The sequence below is a fragment of the Homarus americanus genome, unplaced genomic scaffold (genome assembly GCF_018991925.1).
Source record: "Homarus americanus isolate GMGI-L3 unplaced genomic scaffold, GMGI_Hamer_2.0 scaffold34701, whole genome shotgun sequence".
NCBI lineage: Eukaryota > Metazoa > Arthropoda > Malacostraca > Decapoda > Nephropidae > Homarus > Homarus americanus.
Window position 1 is genome coordinate 213,626 of NW_024726820.1, and position 8,810 is coordinate 222,435.

Here is an 8,810-nt window from a genome sequence, read left to right on the forward strand (position 1 = left end):
TATTCCTATAACGAACGGTGTTACCTATAAAATTGAGAATGCTATAACGAACGAAACTCCTACAACGAACATTATTTTTTTTTTTTCGAATAAAGGGTTGTCAACCTGTACTGTACTCTGGAACTATTATACAAGTTAACCACCAACTCTGGATAATTTTTGTATAGGGCAATAACAGTTTAGGGTAAAATAATCATTTTGGTCATCCACCTATTTGGAAGTGCGTCAGAATCGTTCAAAACACATGAAAAACACCGGAAAACATAATTTCAACCAAACCTAAACCTCTCTCGGACGGTGGTAACTTAAAATCCTAAAATTCGCTGGATGACCGAAACGATAATAAAACCCACTTTTCTTACACCAGGAATACTGCACTAATACCTGGAGTGTGATTCAACCTCAGCACAAACCTGAGGAAAATTTCTCCATGGAAGATAAAATGTATCTTACAGCGAGAAAATGCCCGAGGAATGTGTCTTGTGTCTTGTCGCTTTTTAGTTTACAAATTCATGAGGGGGAAGATGGCATACACGACCTTGCTACACACACACCACACTTACATTATAGAGATGGTACTTTTTGCATAATAAATTAGAAAATATCTGTAGTGTTTTGGTTAGGTTAGGTATGTTAGTTTTCCTCATTTTATAAACGATAAATTATTAAGTGAAGAAATAACTAAAAAATAATGAAATGAACCGACGATCAATCACAGAAGGTAAACACAGCATACGTACAGGCTTAGCTCCTCTGATGGTGTAAAACGTAAAAGATTGTAAAGTGAAATTATGTAAATATTCCCCCTGCATTTTTTTTCAGTTTCTCTTCCATGTTGGGGCTAAGGCTGCACCACTCTCGTCAAGTATTAACCAAAATCTTTAATATGGTCAAACTAAAGTGCTACATCATTATATTCTCTCCACACGTCACTAACAGGAATTACAGTACAGGTAGTCCCCGATTTACGACTGCCTGGACTTACGACCTGCTCTGACCTTACGACAGTCGGGACATACTACCGCGGCAGTCATGACCAAAAATATTTTCAAATGACACGCGCATTTTCTATACCGAAACGTTTCTGTCCCGGGCGAGAGCGCGGGTACACTCACTCAGTGGAGCGCTTAGTTGGTGTTTGGCTATCGTATCCTATACTGATCGCGCTGTGAACTTTCGTTATTATCGTATTTAATTGACTTTATAATGACTGGAAAGCGTATAAGTGAGAGTGCTGGTGGTGTTCCAAAGAAAAGGAGACAGGCAATTACTTTTGAGATGAAAATGAAGATAATAATGCAGTATGAGAATGGAAAAAACAGTAGCAACAATCTCACGCGACCTAGGTTTCTCGCACTCGACCATATCCACTATTCTGAAGGACAAGGAACGTATTCATGAAGTAGTGAAAGGAACAACACCTATAAAGGGAACTATAATATCAAAGGGAAGACAAGGTCCTATTCACGATATGGAAAAATTATTGGTGATATGGATAGAAGACCAGATACAGAAGCGTGTACCCTTAAGCCTTCTAACCATACAGGCTGAAGACAAGAAGCCTGTTCCAAAGCCTGAAGGAGCAGGCAGGAGATGAATGTGATCAAACCTTTACAGGAAGTCATGGGTGGTTTGATAGATTTAAAAAACGCTACAGTCTACACAATGTTAAGGTGCTGCCGAAGCTTTTAAGGAGGAGTTAGATGAAGTGATTGTGGAAGGGAATTATTTGCCTGAGCAAATATTCAATGTGGATGAGACTGGATTATTGTGGAAGCGCATGCCTCATCCAATTAATATAGTCTCCATGTATCCTGTAAATAGAAAATTATGGGGGCCCCGTGTGCATTCAGCTGACTACATTAAAGGTAAGTGCTCAGTCACACTGTATCCATTCCTCATTATTTATTACTTTTACTGTACTGTATTTCATTGCAGATTTATTATTTTATTTTTTGAATTTTTTTTTTTATCTATGTCGGACTTACAACCAGTCGGATTTACGACCTGGATTTGGGTCCCTAACCCTGTCGTAAGTCGAGGAGCACCTGTATATGAACATAGTGGAAACAGGTAGATAAGCCATGACGGACTGTGTTGTTAATGGTTAGGTTAGGTTAGGTTGTAGGGTAGTTTAGGGTATAGGTTAGGTTAGTCAGAAAGAAGGCTATTTTAGTAATTATCTATGTACAGTCTGCCCACCAAGCAAGCATGTTAAGCTGCCGTACCAACAGACATCGACGTTACACATACGACTGCCATACCTGTCTTAATGAATGAATATATTTAGGGTAGTACACTATTGGCTTTCATGTCACAGGGTATAAAGAGGGGCTGTAAAAGGTCTACTGAGTTATAGGGTTTGAGTATAAGGCTAGGTATTAGGAGATAGGGTATAAGGAGCTACAGGGTATGAGAAACAGGGTGTAAGGAACTAGGGTATGAGGAACCAGGGTATAAGGAGTTAGGGTATAAGGATTTAGGGTGTAAGGAACTAGGGTAGAAGGATTTAGGGTGTAAGGAACTAGGGTATGAGGGAACCAGGTATAAGGAGCTAGGGTATTAGGGTATGAGGAACCAGGGTATAAGGAGTTAGGGTATAAGAATTAAGGGTATAAGGAACTATGATATAAGGAACCAGGGTATAAGGAGCTAGGGTATAAGAATTAAGGGTATAAGGAACTATGATATAAGGAACCAGGGTATAAGGCAGGATATAAGGTAGACTATACAAGGTCACGGTAGTAAGACACCACCTCCACCCTCAATTAAATCATCATAATTAACCTCCCCGACCCTTAAATAACCAATCAATCTAGATCAAATACAAGATAAACGACTCAGGAATACACGAGAATGGTAAATTGGGTGAAATAATGAGAGAATAATGAGTAATTAATGATAATATAAGACTTACAGAGTGACTCCCTCCCTAACCTGGAGAGCAGACACAAACAGCTGAGCTCTTGTATTACTCCGCCACCATTATAGTATTTCATTAATTATATCTTTTCTACGTAATATTCTTCATGTTTAGTTATTTAATAGTGTTTATGTGTATATATTGGTTTATTTAAGGAAGGAAGAGTTGTTTTTAATGAGAAGTTAAATGGGTTTTTATAGTATTGAGTGACAGTGTGAAAATAACTCCAGGTATTTGAAAGCCTTATATTAACGACTTCTGTTATTTATTTTCACGAAATATTACATAATAAATATATAAATTTTAAATAAGTATAAATTATTAGAAAGATATCTGATAAAATTCACAATAATTGATAAATTATATAAAGAATTTGGGACTAGTTTGCGAGGCGGGCCTGGAGGTTTTTGGTCACCCAAGAACTTCCAGACGACCACGAAGATTCCCTTTTATTTTTTCGAATTATCTCCTCATCTACAATCATGGAGGCCTAAATACACACCCATCATATCCGAGAAGGGTAAGTGCTGAGTTCTAATGAGACAGTTTTCCATGTTATGTTTTTAAAGTGGAGAAAATAGAAGTAATATGAGAGGATCTTGTCGACACATAGTGGACACGTATGCTTCGTCTTATTAGGCAATTACTAGTGATTTTGAATGTTAATAATTACCAGTCAGCGGATATAATAGTGTATTAAGTCTAATATGAAGTTTTATATCCTAGAAAAGTTTTAATTTATATGACAAATGAATATCGCATCTGTAACCTCGTTTAGGTGAAGATTACGTCGCAATATCTTTATACCGGGAGTACACTGGCCCACACAACATGGTACATTAACTAATATAATAAAGTTAACCTCCATGACTCGTGGAAATCATTGGAATAAGTGATGTAAGAGAAGAGGCGGTGATAATAGTGCAACTCTTAGCATGTTCACACCTGGTAGCACTTGACTCCTCTCGCCCCCTCACATCAGCTGGTGAGAGTTGCCTCGTCGTCATATCGAGACAAAATGGAATTATTTATGCTCTTTAGTTTATTCCTGTTATATTAAGGTTACGAAAAATATATTTTGATGCGTAATTTTACCTCTGTGATTATTAGAAAGGGGAATTGTTACATATAATTTGAAATATTAGTGGGATGTGTAGTAAACGTTTGGGTGTGACAACGTTGCTTTGTTATCGTGAAGGTTCAAGTGACACCTAATTAACATATTCAACCATGTCACTGTTCTCTACATGTATATCTTGTGTTAATTGTAAATAAATTGAAGTGTGGCGTTAGTTGTAGTTTGTGAAAATGTTAAGCAAGCGTACAGGTCGGCCCCGCCTCCACTAGTTGGCATCTCGCCCGAGCTGAAATTGTCAGGACCTCGTGGTACGCGTGTTACGTTGATCGCTCTCCACATTTTAGTAAATTTTACCGGGATATTAAAAGAATTACAGTGAAATTTAAAGCCTAGAAGGTAGAGTGTGGTGCAGTGATGTGTTGAGTGTAATTACAGTGTTATGTGAAATGAAAGTCGCCAGCAATATGTCCACATATGCTCGTGTGGTGAGGTGCTCCCACACCAGTGGATGCGTGGGCACAGGCCATCTCCCGTACACCTTGCGTATACCACTACTGGGGTGTTTGGGAATGGTACACGTCATATGGATGAGCGGTGGATGACGTGCAAGCACCATGCACGTCGAGGAAGCAGCTCCAAGAAATCCTCTCGAGGCATCGGGTCGGTGAAGCTGGGTGGAGCCGTCCCAGTGAGACCATTACTTTGCCCCGCCATGGTAAGACCGTGTCCTAGTATGGTGGTTGGTATGTACTGTACTACTGCTAGGATGGTTGATGACCCACGGTCGGGCACGCACTGTGGCTAGTGTCTAGGGTGTGTGGTGGAGGCTGCTATATCACTGTACCTCACATAGACTAATTCACGACACTTACTGCTCATAGCATTATGTTTAAGAGTAATGTAACTTTGGTAGACGTGCCATAACTGCACTGTATTTGTTTAATTTCAGTAATCCATCACTTGCTTAAGGTCTAGGCATACAGTGGAGCTATTATCTTGATGTTTAACAAATACATTGGACTACTGAGGCGTAACAAAGTCTCTTGAAACTATACAAGATGCTGCCTTTATCACACATTGATTTCAAGCATTATAAAAAAAACTGATTGTCATCTAAGGTTAATTTCAGACAGATACCATAGTGATTAGTTATTAGTAGGAATATATTGGCTTAAGTCAATTCTTTTACCCTTTATTTACATTACAGTTTCTTGTGTTTGGTGTTACCGCGATTAGGATATTATAAAGTAAGAAGCGTAACAGAAATGAAGATGTTTTTTGATGTATAGTGATGACGCAGCGGTGCCCACCACATGTCCCCACACGTCACGACTTGTCTCCCTATCCCTCCCTCTGCTCACACCTCGCTCTCTTAAGCAGGACGTGAGCCAGCCTGCCCCGCCCGTTGTTGGATAGTATTACACCATCTTGCGTAACCTATCCCAACGATTTCAATCTTTTATCCAATTAAACAGAGTAGTTCTTATGTCGAAAGTAGTTGAAGTGACCTGATTTATGGTATAGTCGTCCATGAAGTTATTGAAATAATTTTTTTGACTACCGTTTTTTTTCTCACTTAACCTTATTATGCCACCACTGAGGGCAAGAACCGAATAAATAAGTTATTAAACGTTTTGATTGATTCTATACACATTTTGGAGTTACATTGTTACCTCTTGATTTGGAAGCGGTTAGGTGCATTGTTACGATTGGGTTACTGTGCCATTTCTACATATACAGTGGTTACTTAGCCTTTCACTTTAATTTCTAGATTCCCGTGTCATTTTTTTTAGGGATATTTATCATTTTTTTATGAATCATATGGCCTCTGCGAATTGACTTGTATGGATTATAAATTTTATGTGATTATTTTCCTGATTCACAGTAATTTCTCGTCGCCAATTCATTTCTTGTTTGCCTAGACTACTTCAGAGATTATATTTTCTCATGCGTTCATTACAAATTGTCCTCAAACTGTTATAGGTATTTTACTGTTTGTCACTAAAAAGATGGTTTCCTGTGTACTGTATATGCTTGCGGTAGTTGTGAAGCCGATAACTCAATTGGGATATTAACCGACTCAGGGAAACTTTGCATATGGACGTAATTATATATTTTTTAGAGTTTATTATTTCACTTCTTATATTGGGGGGAGGGATTATGGCTTTATTAATTTGTCTAGCGGTATATACAGTACACAGCGATATTTGAATTAGTTGGGTAAGTAATTTCTTGTGTTATGTGAAGTGGGCGAGGTTTGGCTGGCAGGTGTGGGCTTGGTCATTCCTGGCCTCAAGGCTGGGAGGGCAACAGGAGCCAGGAATTTCGTGTCTCATGTTATTTTCACTGTTAGAATAACTTAATTTTTTTTTATTCATCTTGTAGTCAATTTGTTTTAAGTTCTGTTGTGGATTAAATTAACTTGTTATCATTTAATTTTCATCTCAAGTTGTTAATGTTAGATTCTGTCACATTGATTTATTGGTTAATGTTAAATTCTCTAACGTTAATTTATTATTATTAGGTACGACATAAATTTTGCTAATCTCAAAAGTCTTGTCTATTTGTGAAGTTAATGAGTCGCTTACCACAGTTTTCAAGCAGTGTTTACAGTGTTCGATTTTTTTCAAGTACAGGTTGTCATCGCCAGACGAATTTCTAAGGTAAGTCATCATTAAATTATATAGTATCTCTATTTTAGATTATTATATTTACATTTCAATTTGTATAACATGTTCGTTTCTAATATTTTAGCTTTAAGTGTATCGTTTATTCTTATTGAAGTTTCGTGGAGATTTAATGCGTTTTTTTTGTCATAGGTGTTTGAATGTACAATACTGGTGGTGACTTGAATTGAATTGAATTGAAACATTTTATTTAGCTAGAAAAATACAGATGCAGAGTGGGTAATAATAACAATATTAACATGGCTGAGCCAGTTGAGAACCTGAGCTGCACCTGATATATACTATACATTTATCTCAAGGAAGTATTATGTAACATTTAGTATAATCTGGAATAGTACAATAGCATGGTGGTAATAAGAACATCTCATAATGTTACCACGGTTATCACTTCAATATTTATTTATTATTTATTATATATATATATATTCTAGTGGAATTGAAAAACATAAGTATAATGGGGGAGCAGTACAACATAGTTTGTACAGTAATAAGGTTGAACAAGAGGACAGAGCTGTCAGGATTTTGTCTAGTTGGCAATTATGTTTATTGAAATGGTAATTACTTATTTATTTACATGATAATTTCCGATAAAAGGTTTTGATGATACAATAAAAGCAGGTACTGTAAATATAGTAAGTGTTACAAGAAATATTAATACTTCGACAATAGATATTTTTTTAGAGATGATTTAAAGGAAGGGAGCGTAGTCTTTGCTGGGATGGGTGGGGGTAAGTTGTCCCACACCTTCACACCATGATATTTTATGGGGGTCTGGGACTGAGAGGAGCGCATGGGGGGTGGTCTTAGTAGCTCTGGGTGCCTTAAGTTGTATCTCTGATTATTCCGGAACTGGAAATGATTATTGTCAGGCAAATAATTGATAGATTTGTAAACAAAGAGGGCACAGCAGTAAGTGTTAATATCCTCGAATTTAAAAAAAATCAATATAGCAAATTTTTCGTTTGTGTGATCTGCTTTTTTTTTTCAAATAGGTCATTGTCCGGGTATTAATCTAGCTGTTGAAATGCAATACAGATTGTATATAACAAATTTGCACATTACGTTACTGCAAAATTAATTATTGGGTCGACGGAGATGTCACGAATGATGAAAGTATATAACCTAGGCTATGTGGGTCAGTATTACGTTGTCTTTAGTTTTGTTAATTTTTTACACAAACTACGAAGATGTGGATAAGTATATTGGAGATAATTATAGCTTATTGTGTGCGTGGATTTGGTGAGTGTTCCCAGGAAGAACCTTGAGAGAAAATGGAGACGCATGTGTTGTGGTGTGTGAGAAAACGTGAGAGGGAGACGATGGATAAACTCAATCATTCCTTCAATTAACTTTTTTTCCGTTGTGTTTTATATAATATTGTGAAATATTCGTTATATTGAATTGCCCTTAATGGGGATATAATGAAAGAGTTGTTTGTGTGTTAATATGGTAGAGATATGAGCTGTTTCTTCTAACTTCCAGACTTGTTGCTGTTAATACACCTGTACAACTCTTTTTATTCCTTATTGCGTTCATCGAGTTCTTTATCATTACATATTTTTTTTACATTATAATATGTAGATCAGTTAGACCAGAGGCATTGGTTTAGTGTGGTGGTATTCACACAGCCCCCATCTTCCACGCCACACCCTCGCCAACCAACCGTCCGCCCACTGATGAAACCTGTTGCCAAAACAAACCTTAGCCACCAAGACTTAGGGCATCACGACCTGGCAAATGTCACCGAGTCCTTACCTTAAAAATAGAGATGAAAATACCGTAGTGTAGGAGTTTGTTCCTTATGGGTTAGTAAGATAAAGGTGGTGTGAGGTATTGAGAACACTGCGAGTCACACGTACTTACTACACTGTGGAGGTGGAGTGAGTGAGGGAGGAGGAGGGGGGGGGGTCGACTCGCCTCCGGGATGTTACCACTGGAGGATAATGGTTAAAACTTATGGCGTAGCGGTATGTTGATGCCTTCAAGAAGACTGGAGAAGCTGGGGGCAGAGGGTACGGTTACATGTATTGATGTATTCAGTTTTCAATGTAATTTAGCTGTTAGCTGCCATCTTGGTCTATCCTTGGTTAAATCAAGTGACTATGTACCATTGTGTGTGTAC

General features: G+C 37.7%; 1 protein-coding gene across 2 annotated transcripts in view; it reads right to left on the reverse strand.

Annotated features, from left to right (window-relative positions):
* LOC121865705 overlaps positions 1–8,553 on the reverse strand; it is a 61,206-nt gene extending 52,653 nt beyond the window's left edge. Inside the window, exon 1 of one of the 2 annotated variants that reach the window (XM_042365232.1) lies at positions 8,444–8,553. The gene's annotated coding sequence lies outside the window, so the exon portion shown is untranslated. Of the gene's footprint in view, positions 1–2,917; positions 2,980–8,443 lie in introns of those variants that run through there. The other variant, XM_042365231.1, reaches the window with a different exon arrangement.
* Positions 8,554–8,810: the final 257 nt, after the last annotated feature.